Below are 14,546 nucleotides of genomic sequence, written 5' to 3' on the forward strand. Positions count from 1 at the left end.
TCGCGCGTCAAAGCGCGTCACCGTCCCGCCCCCGTGTGGTCACGCCCCCTATCCGATCACGCCCCTTGTTGCTCACGCCTCTTCGCACACTAAAACCACGCCCCCTCCGACCGAGCGTTGGTGCCACGCCCCTGTTGGCCACGCCCCTTGCCTCCCTAGTCGCTGACTCCACCTAGATCCTTCCACGTGCTGTTGTCTCGAGGCTGAATCCTTGGCCCTGTCCACCTCCTGCACACCCGGGGCGGAGTCAGTGCGCCCTTCCCAAGGTGGGGAATGATCGGCGAGCGTGGCACACACCCGGGGTGTCTGTGACCCATTTTTCCCAGGCCTTTTCAGTCGGGCCACCATGTCTCTACTGTTGTCTGTGCTACCTACTATGATCCTGGGGTCGTGGCTGCTGGATCCTCCCGGGGCCTTGGCAGAGGGAATGGAGGCCAACTGGTATTGACCATGTTCCGGACATAACACCAAGTCCAGGTGAAGGAGGCGAAAGGAGCTGAGCACTGGGAAGTGGATCCATTATACCACCTAGTCTGCAGGGCAGATGCACCCTACAAAGAAGGAAGGGGTACCTAGCGTCCTCTTCTGACCCACACTCTCACCTTTTGACTTATCTGAGACAGCATAAGGTCGTAACTATGCAGCTCAGACTGGCCTGGGATGCTTGTAAAACTTTCAGTTTTTTTTTACTTATTTATATGTGTAGATGTATGTATGTGGACTGTTGTGTGCATGCTACCTCGCACGTGTGGAAGTCAGAGGACAACTTTGGGGAGTCAGTTCTTTACTTACATCATATGGGTTCCAGAGATCAAACTCAGGTCGTCTGGCATGGAAGCAGATACCTTTACCCACTAAGCCATCTCATTGGCATTGGCTTAGAGCTCTTGATCCTCCTGCCTCCACCTCCTGAGTGAGTGAGTGCTGGGATCCCAATGTGGTAATATGCTGCTATATGGCTCTCCTTTATAGGCCTCGATGAGGGACAAAAGCACTGTCCCACACGGAGCCTCCTATACTCCAGTCCAATGCTAGGAGTACCAAGATATCCTTAGATAGGAGCCATCCTCCCTCTACCTGCCCCAGAGGAAGGACAGAGTTGGAGGGTGGTGGTCCTGTGACCCTTGGATGGGAAGCAATGCCCAGAATGCATTTTAACATTCTTCTTTCAGACCTAAGTGATGCCCAGGGCTGAGAACCAGATGAACAAGAGTCATGCCTCTGCCCTAGCAACAGTGACCAAGGCTCTCAAACCCACACACTGAGCCTTCTCAGGACTTTTTGGTGTGAGTCGTGAGGCACCCAGGACGTATATTGGGGGCAACAGTAGCAAGTACCTGGAGGTCCTTAGCTTTCTGTGTCGTCAGTTCCACACTGTTGCCCCTTATGCTGCCGCAGACCCCATGACCTCTGACAGCTGACCTCGCGTCTGATCTTACTCCTAAATGTCCTTCTGGCACCGACCACTAGAGGGAGCCATCCAAATCTGCCTACAGCAGCAGTGACTGCAACGCCCATCTGGCGAAGATATTTTCAAAGCTATCCCCTAAGATCAGGAGGATGCTTCCCTTCATTCTCACCAGTGCTCCCACGACCCCATGCACAGCTGGACCCGTCCCAGTTGGTCCTCTCTGAAGGATTCTCCCAGGGGTCGGATGGTTTTGCTGTCATTTATCTGACTCCATGACTCTGTTCTCGTGGGGATTTTGTTAGGATAATTTATTCTCCTTAGTTCCTTCAAAGCAAGAGATCTAGAAAAGCCAGGCTTCGTGACTCACACCTTTAACCCCAGCATTGGAAAGGCAGAGGCAGAGGTGAGTTCAAAGCTAAACTTAGTCTATACAGAGAGCTCCAAGACAGCCAGGGCTACATATGGAGATCCTGTTTCAAAAATAAAAATCCAGAAAAATGGTCAGGGCAAACATGAGAACTTGAGCTTGACCCCAAAACCCAAATAAAAAGGTGGGGCGTTAGAGAGATGACTCAATGGTTAAGAGCATTTGCTATTTTTGCAAAGGACTTGGCTTCAGTTTCCAGTTCTTACATGGCAGCCCTTAAGCTGCCTATAATTCCGAACTGGATCACAAACCCTTTTCTGGCCTTCGAGGGTATTAGGCACACATGTAGTACACAGACATACATGAAGGCGAAACACCATACACATTAAAAAAATAAATAAATAAATATTGGGCCAAAAAACCAACCACAGCAAGTGTGGTGGTGTGCATATTGTGTTATTCTGAGAGAGGGAAATAGATGAGGCCCTGGGGCTTCCTTGACAAGCCAGCGAGAGACCCTGTCAGAAGAAACAAGTTGGGTAGCACCTCAGACACAATACCTGAGCTTTCCCTCCGGCCTCAACATGCTAGTGTGCGTGCACGCGCCCCGTACGCACGTGCATGCACACACAAACACAGAGTCACAGCTGGCTGTGGTGGTGTGCACCTGTAATAACAACTCCTGGGAGGCTGAGGCAGGAGGGTCGTGAGTTGAACGACCTGAACTATGTGCCTTAAACTTGGGATTCCCATCTTTACCTCCTGAGCGCTGGGATGGTGGTCATCGGATGCCCCACCCGACCCATGTCACATGGGTTCAGTTGCTGAGTGGTTGTGGAGACCAGGGGCCATGGCTTGGCTTGCCCAGATAAATGCTCCTTTTTATGATGGCTTTTATGGTAGAGGTGATGTGGGTTACACCCTGGTAATCTATCCCTTGTTGTCCTGGGAAGGGTCCTGTAACCACCACCAGTGCCCAGGGCTAAAGCAGGGCACGCCCTTCCTCCCAGCTGTCCTGGGCTGGTACTAGTGGGAGGGAAATCCACCTCCATAGGGAGGCTGGGCATTCTGGGAGGATTAAATGCCCTCCAACCCACCTACAGAAAGCAAGAGATGGGAAGAACTCAGATGGCCCTGGCAAAGCTAGAAAAAGGGATGAAGCTACTAGCATCAGAGGTCATTAAGTAATAAAGCTACAGACAAGAGTGGGCTAGCACCAGCCTGATGGAAAAGGGTAGCAGTTCTACAGACATTGGTGACCCTAAACACCCCTTTCCCAGGAGCCCAGACTCCCTGAAAAGGGAGACTAGATCCTTGGAGAGGCCAGACCCCAGAACATTCTGTGGTTTCCCCTTAGACATGGGAGCATGGCCCTCAGTGTCTGCTGCCGAGGCCTGTGAGATGGATGTCATGGCAGACGGAAGTTCATGCCAGTACGGCGGCTGCCTCCTGCTCGAATGATGGATGTAGTGTTTAGCCAGGATTGCTCTCTTCATCTTCATGAGGGTGGAATCAATGAATGGACAGATGGAGACTGTGAGCGATACAACCCACTTGTCTAGCCACAGCCATGCCCTCAGGGATGAACTATGAGTTCAGTTCCCTCCCGGGAGGGTAGGGGTTGTAAGATCCCATCCCTGGCATTCTCTGAGGCTAGGAGGAGAGCTACAGGTATCTATGATGGCTTCTGGGGTAAGGAAGGCAGACCGGCTATGACTGCCGGCAGACGGGGTCTTAGCGCTATATAGGAGACAAATGGGAGCATGGCGGGCTTGAAGGGAGCGGGGAGAGTTTAGTTTTCAAAAGTACCTTGACCTTTGTCCAGCTGTATGGCCTTGGGCACGTAGTCCCCACCTCTGTGCCCTCATCCTCCACTTTAAGATGACAATCCCTTCGATTCTCCTGTGATTCCAGGTAATCCTCCTGCCTCAGCCTGCTGAGTGGGAGCTACTGCACCCATTGTATGGCAGCTTCCTGGGCATTAAGAGATTCCTTCCAGGAGACTCATGGAGGTAAACAAAGGGCCACTGTGTCCAGGAATGTGAAACTTGGAAGGCTCTCGAAGACCCCTCCCCAGTTCTATAAAAGGAATAATTGCTGGGTGAGGTGACGTGACCAGCTGCCCTAGAGAGGGAACAGATTCTCAGGCTGTCAAGTTGCCTGTGCATCTTGCAGAGAGCGCCAGGGTTGCAGCTTTCCTGCATTGTCTCCTTTGTTTGGGGTGAACTTTTCCATGATGCAACCACTTTTGGGTCATCCCTGCTCCATAAGTAAACCCCTCCCCCACCACACACACACACACACACACACACACACACACACACACACACACATTTCCATTAGTACTGCCACGAAAACCTGATTAGTTTACAAAGTTGGGCTTTGATGCAATCGTTACTTTGGTCTGTTATAGGGCTGGCTGGAACTTCTGTGCAGCTGAGGAGGGGCTTGAACTCCTGACCCGCCTGCCTCTTCCTCTGAGAGCCTGAAGTATGGGTGCGAGCCGCCCATCATGTTTGACTTGCGTGGTGCTGAGATGGCTCCCAGAGCTCCAGGCTTGTCAGGCACGCACTCTACAGTGGAGCCACATCCCAGGCCCTGTTTCCGTATCTTAGTGGCAAAGCCACTTGTTCAGGGTCACCACCTTCTTAGTGGCCAAGGTCAAAGGGTCCAAATTCATTTCTACCAGGACCTGTGGCCCAACTCTTGTGAGTCACAGAGGAGGTGGACCAGAGGTGGTCACAATTATGAGACCACATTCCTCACCCTGGGTATCTCAGCAGTGTATCTGGAGTGGGTACCTGCCAGGGAGGTACATTCCCCTTACCTAGGTGACACAGCAAGCCGCCAGTGCTGATCACTCCACAAAGGGTCAAAGATTTACAGAGTTCTAGAATAGTATATTTCATCTATGGGGTGATTGGTAGGTGGGCAGACAATTTTCCCAGCTGGATCTTTCCTACACACACACAAAGTCGAGCTGGCCTCATACCCACTATGTAGCCTTGGACGGTCTTGAACTTCTGATCCCCCTGCCTCTACCTCCCATACTCTGGGATTACAGGTGTGTGCCACCACCCTACGTCTATGTAGTGCTGGGACTAGAACCCAGAACCCTGTGCATGGTAAGCAAGCACTCTACTGACTGGGCTATGTCCCCAGTCCCAGTCCTTTTCTTTGAGACAGTCCTTCCTCAGCTTCCTGTATGCTGGAATGACAGACATGCTCCTCCAATGTCCACTATTCCCAGTCTGACTCTAGTCAAGCTCCTCTGAACTCTTCGACTTGGCTCTGACTTCTGGGGTGCTGTGCTAGTCTCTGCACAGTCCAGTTTGGCAGGAATCTCTCCCACGGCCTTCTATGGTCTAAATGTTGATGTCTTCCAGCTTCCAGAGCCACATGTTGAGACCTGAACCTCTGCCCTTGTGACGTGGCCTTGGAACTATTAGTAGATGAAAGAGCCTGTGCTCAGTGTGATGGGCCAGGCCTGTCATTCCAGCGAGGGGACCTGAATTAGAGGAACAGAACCTATAGAGTGTATGTGTGTGTGGGGGTGGGTGCATGTAGAATGGGGGGATGCTTACATGTCCTCTATATAGGTTGCCAGTAGAAAGTGTGGTTCAGATTAAAGGTGGATCCTCCCACCTCAAGGATCTGCATTAGAAGTGGGTCTTCCCAGGCCAGGCCATGATGGCACACGCCTTTAATTCCAGCACTCTGGAGGCAGAGGCAGGATCTCTGAGTTCAAGACCTGCCTGGTCTACAGATTGAGTTCCAGGATAGCCAGGGCTACAGAGAGAAAACCTGTCATGAACCCCTCCCTGAGAAAAATGTGGGTCTTCCCACTTCAAATGATTTACTTAAAAAAAAAAATCCCTCAGGGCTGGAGAGATGGCTCAGCGGTTAAGAGCACTGACTATTCTTCCAAAGGTCCTAAGTTCAATTCCCAGCAACTACATGGTGGTTCATAAGCATCTGTAATGAGATCTGATACCCTCTTCTGGCCTGCAGCCATATATACAGACAGCATATTAAGAATGTATACATAATAAATAAATAAATTTTTTTAAAAAAACCTCTCACAGATGTGCCCAATCATTTGGGTTTTAGGTACCTCCAGACACAGTCAAGTTGACAAGCAAGAATAGCCATCACGGGACCTAAATTTGAAGACAGCCTGGGCTACACAATGAGACCCTGTCTCAAAACAGAAGTGAGGTGGCTGGTGAGGCGGCTCTGGCAATTAAAGCACTTACCACACAAGCCTGGCAACTCTGGAACCCAAGTAAAAAGCTGGCTGCAGCGGTACACATCTTTAATCCCAGCATTCCTGTGGGAAGGTGGGAAGCGATAGACAGGAGGATTAACCAGAGCTCCAGGCCAGGTAGCCTGGCGTATGCAATACTGCAGAAACGATAGCAAGACACTGCTTGAGCAGGACGGAAACCGAGAATTGACTCCCAAAGCGGTTCTCTGACTTCCACACATGCACCATGGCACATACATGCCTGTGTGTGTGTGTGTGTGTATGTGTGTGTGTGTGTGTTTGTGTGTGTGTGCTCAACACACAGAGGGGGAGAGACAGACAGAAAGACACACACAGACATGCACACACACACACACACAGAGACAGATAGACAGACACACACACACAGAGACAGACAGACAGACACATGCTTTTAATTTTCTACGAAGAAAAGAAAAGAAGGCAGAGAGATAATTCTATTGGTCCTGAATTCTGTGTTTTAAACTCACACACAGAAAATCCCAGGACGGTGGTTTGTGCTTGTAATCTCAGCTCTGGGGAAGCAGAGACAATCAGACCCCTGTGGTTCACTGGTCAGCCTGCCTAGCCAAATCAGTGAGTTCCTGGCCAGTGAAAGACCCTGTTTTCCAAAAACAAGACAGGAGCTGGAGAGCTGACTCAGCAGTTAAGGATGTGCGCTGCTCTTGTAGAAGACCTGAATTTGGTTTCTAGCAGCTCCAAGCATGATGCCTCTGACCTCTGAGGGCACCTGTACACACATCCACATACCTTCTTCACATACACATAACTGAAAAATAAAAGTGAAAACAACTCTTTTTTCATTTTCTGAGACAGGGTTTCTTTCTGTAGGCCTGGCTGTCCTGGAATTCGCTCTGTAGATCATGCTGACCTCAAACTCAGAGATCAGCCTGCCTCTGCCTCCTGAGTGCTGGCATTAAAGGTGTGCATTATTACTACCCGGCAAAACAAACCTTTTTTTTTCTTAAAGGGAGGATGGGGCTGGAGTTCAGTGGTTAAGAGCACCTGGCTCTCTTCCAGAGGTCCTGAGTTCAATTCCCAGCAACCACAGGGTGGCTCACAACCACCTATAATTGGATCAGATTCCTTCTTCTGGTGTGAATGAAGACAGAGCACTCAGATACATAAAATACATGAATAACAAAATCTTAATATATACATATATATGTATATGTACATACATACATGACCTGAGGAATGACCCTGAAGTTGATCTCTGGTCTCTACATTCATACGTACACACATGCACCTGTACATGTGAACATGTATACACATACATGACAATGACAATCAATGACTGGTGTAGAGAAATGGCTCAGCAGTTAAGAGCACTTGTTGCTCTTTCAGAGGACCCAGCTTCGGTGCCCAGCACCCACATGGAGCCTTACAACTGTCTATAATTCCAGTTCCAGAAGATCTGATGCCCCCTTCTGGCCTTTGAGAGCACCAGGCACACATGTGGTGCACAGACAGACATGCAGGCCAAACACTCAAACAGAAAGGGAGCCTGAGACCTGGAAGGGGTGCATTAAGACAGACAGACACATTGTCAGGTAGGACCAAATGTCTCCCAGTTCTGGCAAGTCTTTCCCCAGCCCACCTGTCCTGTCACACATTGTCTATCATCCCTAGAGGCTCCCCAGGTGACCACTGCCCGCCCCCCTTCCATCCCTGATTTCTTAGTTATTTTCCCCCAGGCATTTGGGATCCAGGGCTGACAAACCAGCGCACAAGATTCTTTTGAGGTCAGGAGGCCTGGAGGTACCTCCTCTGCGTGCTGCCAGTGTCAATAACTCTTCCTGTCCCACTGTCCCTCCCCATGATCATGACGAGGATTCATTTCCTCGTGAGCTGCCTGGGCTATTTTCAGACAATTGTTGAAAAGCAGGTCTCAGTCCCTGGCCAGAGTTGCTCTCTGGGCTTCCGCTTGTCAGGCAGAGTTTGCCCAGGGCTGGAGGCTACCAGCACGACGGGTCTCAGGTGTCAAGTGCAGAGGCTGCTGGACCAAGGCTGCCTGGCCCCACCTCTGGTCCAAGGGATAGAAACCTAGGATTTTGCATATTCTAGGGAAGTGCTCTACACCCCAGCCCCTCACTGGGGAATTCTAGGCAGGGGCTCTACCACTGAACCACACCCCAGCCCCTCACTGGGGAATTCTAGGCAGGGGCTCTACCACTGAGCTACACCCTAGCCCCTCACTGGGGGACTCTAGGCAGGTGCTCTACCACTGAGCCACACCCCAGCCCCTCACTGGGGGATTCTAGGCAGGTGTTCTACCACTGAGTCACACTCCCTAGCCTCCTCTACTTTTAGAATCATGAAGAATTGGGAACATATTTATCATTTAACAAATACTTTGAAAAAATATGAACCCTGAGGCCATGACAAACACTTTACTAACTGAGCCATCTCTTTATCCCAGCCCTTGGATTTTTGAGACAAGATCCTGCTCTGTATCCCAGGCTGGACTAGAACTCAAAATCTTCCTTCCATAGCCCCTTCAGTGCTGAGATATCAGGCATGTACCATTATGCCTTGCTCATGGGCTTCCTGAAGCTGCTGCTGCTGCTGCTGCTGCTGCTGCTGCTGCTGCTGCTGCTGCTGCTGCTGCTGCTGGAACATTGCAGCAGGGAATTTAATTAGCCCCTGTTAGGAACATTCTTCCGCAGAGGAAATCCTGGACACTTCCCTGGACTGCAGATGGGCAGCAAGCTGCTCTCTCGGGGGACGCAGACATGTTGTTGGTTTAAGGCTCTGAGACCCAGCCAGCAGGAGGCTTCCTAGACAGAGAAGCTGATTCTAAATTTAATGGACAGAGAGGCTGGGGAAGGATCCACACATCCAGGGCACGATTCCAGGCCTCTCCACTATGAAGTTTCCCCCGGGGCCTCTCAGCAGCACTCCTGAGTAGCCATGTGACACATCAGTAAACTGAGACCAAGGATGAAACTTGAATGCTGCTTTTGTGTCAACTTGACACAAGCTGGAGTCATCATGATGAGAAGAAGGAGCCTCAGTTGAGGAGAGGCCTCCATGAGACCCAGCTGTAAGACATTTTCTCATTTAGTGATCAGTGGGAGAGAGCCCAGCCCATTGTGGGTGGTGCCATCCCTGGGCTGCTGGTTCTGGGTTCTATAAGAATCCTGGCTGGCCAGGGTGGTGGTGGTGGGGTGGTGGGGGTGGTAGGGGTGGTGCACGCCTTTTTTTTTTTTTTTTTTTGGATTTTTCAAGACAGGGTTTCTCTGTGGCTTTGGAGCCTGTCCTGGAACTAGCTCTGTAGACCAGGCTGGTCTCGAACTCATAGAGATCCGCCTGCCTCTGCCTCCCGAGTGCTGGGATTAAAGGCGTGCGCCACCACCTCCCGGCTGGTGCACGCCTTTAATCCCAGCACTCAGGAGGCAGAGGGAGGCAGGTCTCTGCCTTCTAGGCCAGCCAGGTCTACAGAGTGAGTTCCAGGACAGCTACACACAGAAACCCTGCCAAAAAAAAGAAAGAAAGAAAGAAAGAAAGAAAGAGAGAGAGATCTGGATTAAAAGTGTCTCTTCCCACTTTGAATGATTTAATTAAGAAAAAAAAATCCCTCACTGATGTACCCAAGCCATTCAGACTTTAGTTCGTTCCAGATGCAGTCAAGTTGACAACCAAGAATAGCGATTGCACCGACCCAGTGGCCTGGGGACAGTAACATGACATGACAATTGTTTCAAACTGGCTGTGCTGGCATACTTGTGTTCCACCCGCCGTAGGAAGCTAAGGCAGAAGAATTCTAAGGTTGAGCATACGGTGTGAGATTCTACCTCAAGAGCAAATCTAGAAGGGCTAGAGAAATGGCTCAGTGGTTAAAAGCACGGGCACATATAGCTGTGGGTACACGTGCGTGTGTTGGGGGCCAGGTAGAGATCCATGTTAGGTGCCTTCTCCAGGTAGAGATCCATGTTAGGTGCCTTCTCCAGGTAGAGATCCATGTTAGGTGCCTTCTCCAGGTAGAGATCCATGTTAGGTGCCTTCTCCAGGTAGAGATCCATGTTAGGTGCCTTCTCCAGGTAGAGATCCATGTTAGGTGCCTTCTCCAGGTAGAGATCCACGTTAGGTGCCTTCTCCAGGTAGAGATCCATGTTAGGTGCCTTCTCCAGGTAGAGATCCATGTTAGGTGCCTTCTCCAGGTAGAGATCCACGTTAGGTGCCTTCTCCAGGTAGAGATCCATGTTAGGTGCCTTCTCCAGGTAGAGATCCATGTTAGGTGCCTTCTCCAGGTAGAGATCCATGTTAGGTGCCTTCTCCAGTTGCTTTTCTACCTTTTTTTTTTTTAAATCTGTGTCTTTAAAAACATGTATAGTCTTGGCTGCCCTGGAACTTGCTATGTAGACCATGGTAACCCCCAACTCACAAAGATCCTCCTGCCTCTTCCTGTGGAGTACTAGGATTAAAGGCATGTGTCACCACACCTGGCTCATCTACCTTTTAATTTTTTAATTTATATATATATATATATGTATATATATATATATATATATATTCATCTGTGTGGGTATGTACACGTGAGTGCGGAGGCTGACAGACGCCATGGGGTGTCAGATGTCCCAGGAGCTGGAGTTACAGGAGATTATCAGCCGCCTGATGTGGGTGCTGGGGATTGAACTCTGGTCCTCTGAAAGAGCAGCACAGGCATTTAACCCCCAAGCCATCTCTCCAGCTCCACTTTTCTACTTTTTTAAAAAATTATTTATTATGTACACAGTGCTCAGTCTGCATGTTTGCCTGCAGGCCAGAAGAGGGCACCGGATCTCGTTATAGATGGTTGTTAGCTTTTCCTGTTCTTGCTAGGAATTGAATTCAGGACCTTTGGAAGAGCAACCAGAGCTCTTAAACTCTGAGCTCTTAATCTCTCCAGTCCCCACTTTTCTACTTTTTTTAAGAATAATTTTTAGTGGTTTTTTTTGTGTGTGTGTGTGTGTGTGTGTGTGTGTGTGTGTTTTTTGTTTTGTTTCTTTTTTGCCTGAGTTTGGGTCTATGCAACACATTCCTGCTTGGTGTTTGTTTTGTAACTGGAGTTACAAACAGTTGTGAGCAGCCATGTGGGTGCTGAGAATCAAACTTGGGGCCTCCAGAAGTGAAGCCAGTGATCTTAGCCACAGAGCCATCTCTCCAGCCCCTCTACCATTACACTTATTTTTTTTTTGTGTTTTTTGTTTTTTGTTTTTCGAGACAGGGTTTCTCTGTGGCTTTGGAGCCTGTCCTGGAACTAGCTCTGTAGACCAGGCTGGTCTCGAACTCACAGAAATCCGCCTGCCTCTGCCTCCCGAGTGCTGGGATTAAAGGCGTGCGCCACTTATTCATTGTGTGTGCGTGTGTGTGTTTGTGAATGGCTGCCACAAAAGGCATGTGGCAATCAGAAGACAATTTTATTTTTCCAAGATTTACTTATTTTTTTGTTATGTGTATGAGTGATTGCCTGGATGTATGTATGTGTATCACATGTGTGCCTGGTGCTTGTAGAAATCAGAAGAGGGCATCAGATTTCTTGGAACTGGATTTGCATATGATTGGAAGCTGCCATGTGGATGCTGGAAATTGAACCTAGGTCCTCTGTAAGAACAGCCGGTGCTCTTAACCACTGAGCCATATCTCTAACCCCAGAAGAGAGTTCTCTAGAGACAGTTCTCTCCTCCTACTATGTGGGTCCAGGGATTAAACTCAGATCATCCTTCATCTCTCTAACTCCATCTTGTCTCATCTCACTGGTTGGCCTGGAACTTACTATGTAGACCAGGCTGGCTTCAAACACAAAGATCAGCCTACCTCTGCCTCTGTGTCTACCTCCTGAGTGCTGGGATTAAAGACATGCTCCACCATACCCTGCTCTTGCTCTGGCTTTTACCCAGGTGCCGGGGATCTGAACTCAGGTCCTCGGACTTGCCATGTAGGTATTTTAGTGGCTGAGCCATATCCTCAGCCACGAGGTTTACATTTAAACAGAGGGCAGGGCTATGTGTAGCTAAACAGTCCCAATCAAGGCATGGTCCCTGCCCATCCCTGATCCATCACTCCCTAAGAACTCCAACTTCTTAGGGCCCATTGTTTCAACAGTCTGATAATCAACAGGAAGGCCACAAGTCTCCTTAAAATGTCTTCTTTTAGCTGGGCATGGGGCACACACCTTTAATCCCAGGACTCATGAGGCAGAGGCAGACAGATCTGTGAGGTTGAAGCTAGCCTGGTCTTCCGAGTGACTTCCAGGACAGGCAGAACTACACAGAGAAACCCTGCCTCAAAACACCAAAAAAGGAAAATTCTTCATTCCTGGTGGGTTATGGTCACAGGTCACAGGGGATGGTTGTTTGATGGATGATGGTCACAGGTCACAGGGGAAGGCTGATTGATGTATGAGGGTTAGTGGTCATTTGAAGGGTTGGGTTTGCATTGGCAGAGATGTATCAACTTGCTCAAGGTTTAGAGAGAGAGTTGGCTGTCCAGCAAGGAAGGGGAGACTATAGGCGTGGTTAGGAATCACCAGTGGTCCTGATGGAGGAGATTAGCTTAATTTTTGATGGAAAGGATGAAGTTCAAGACCTCAGTGAACTTCCTGAACTTCCTGAATTCTTTTCTCATCTTCAGGTGTCCCTACTTCTCATGTCCCCATGTTCTCATGGATGATAGGGCAGGCCTGACGTCTGCTCCTTACATGCCAGAGCTTCCTAGGCACCCTGGCCCTGCTAGGAGGGCTTCTGACAGGGCCTATCTTGGCATTGCTGTATGGAACTGCACATGGTAAGGAGTTCCAGCAGGAATGAGAGGGAAAGAAGACTGCGGGTATTGAAGCTGGCACCACGGAGAGGGGAGTAACTGTAAGTAATACAGGCAGAACTGGGCTGGAGACACTAGGCTCATGCAGGGAGCCACAGAGCTCTGGGGACACTGTCCATTGCCAGGCCAGCAGTATGAGGCCCAGGCTGGCTGATGGGGACAGCTGCTTCCTGCCACTGGGGCAGTTAGACCGCAGCAGCTGCTGGTCTTCTCTGTGTCGTTTCCAGCACTCTTACCTAGGTTCTGGGGCCCCTCTGTTCAATCTTCCCCCAAGAAAGTCCTCAGAAGGACTCAGAGGTTGAACTGGGCCACATTATCACTCGGGTCTAGTAGAGTAAACAGGCCTTTCATTTTTTTTATTTTGTTTGTTTTTGTTTTGAGTCAAGGTTCTCTCCCTGGCCTCAGCTATCCTAGAACTCACTGTGTAGACCAGGCTGACCTTGAACTCACAGAGATCCACCTGCTTCTACTTCCTGAGTGCTGGGATTAAAAGCCTGTGCCACCACACTGGTTTATCTTTTTTTAATCTAAATTTTATTTAATTGTTATTGTGTGTATGTGTGTGCATGGTATGTCTGTGTGGGCAAGCATGGCATGACACACATATGTAGGTCAGAGGATAACTTTGTAGAGTTGGTTCTTTCCTTCCATTTTCACGTGTGTTTGGAGAATCAGCTCAAGTCACCAGACTGGCTGTGCAAGCTCCTTCACCCACTGAGCCATCTTGCTGGCCTTCGGTGGTTACAGCAGCTCTGACATGACAGTAAGCCCCCAAACTGTGGGCATTGCCTGGCATCAGGAGGCATGTTCCTGCGGCTGAACCAGGCTCTCTGCCGCCGTGCCAGGGTGTTCACATACATTCCTCACTTTGCCCACAAACATTTTTTTTTGTTAAAAAATTTATTTATTTACTTATTATTATTGCAGAATTCTACCCTCACATATGCATGCATATCAGAAGAGGGCACCAGATCTCACTATATATGGTTGTGAGCTGCCATGTGATTGTTGGGAATTGAACCCAGGACCTCTGGAAGAGCAGTCAATGCTCTTAATCTCTGAGCCATCTCTCTGGCCCCACCCACAAATATTGACTATACATCTCTGGGCCTGTTGGCACTAAGAAGGCTGGGCGACATGGGGACAACTTACTAAGGGTGCCTGGTCTTGGACTCCCAATCCTAATTCTACTACCTTGGAATACCTATCCATTCATCCACCTATCTATCTATCTGTCTGTCTGTCCGTCTATCTATCTAAGTGTATATACATACATACACACAGGCAGGCAACACATACACATATATATGTATACATGTAAATGTACACACATACATATATAAACATGATCTCAGAACCATGTTGGTCCCAAAGAAAGATCTGGAATTTTGTCCTTGTCCCGGTATCTAGGCAGCCTGCCCAAGTACTCAGCACTGGGAATAAAACATGGTCAGACCTTGGGACTCCATGGAGGTGGGAAGCTGGAAGTAGCTATTTTAAGGGAGATTTTGGGCTCTGGTCTCCATGTAGAGGGAGGTGCCCAAAGCAGGTCAAATCCAGAGGCCATTGCAGGAGGCCTTTAGCATCTCTGACTTCAGAGCATGTCATTGATGGATCAATAGGAAAGTAGGATCCTGACTTTTTGATCTAGGACCAGCCTCACCTTCCAAAAGAAGCGG

This window comes from Microtus oregoni, unplaced genomic scaffold (genome assembly GCF_018167655.1).
Source record: "Microtus oregoni isolate MIOR12 unplaced genomic scaffold, Mior012 000003F_ref0000135, whole genome shotgun sequence".
Classification (NCBI taxonomy): Eukaryota; Metazoa; Chordata; class Mammalia; order Rodentia; family Cricetidae; genus Microtus; species Microtus oregoni.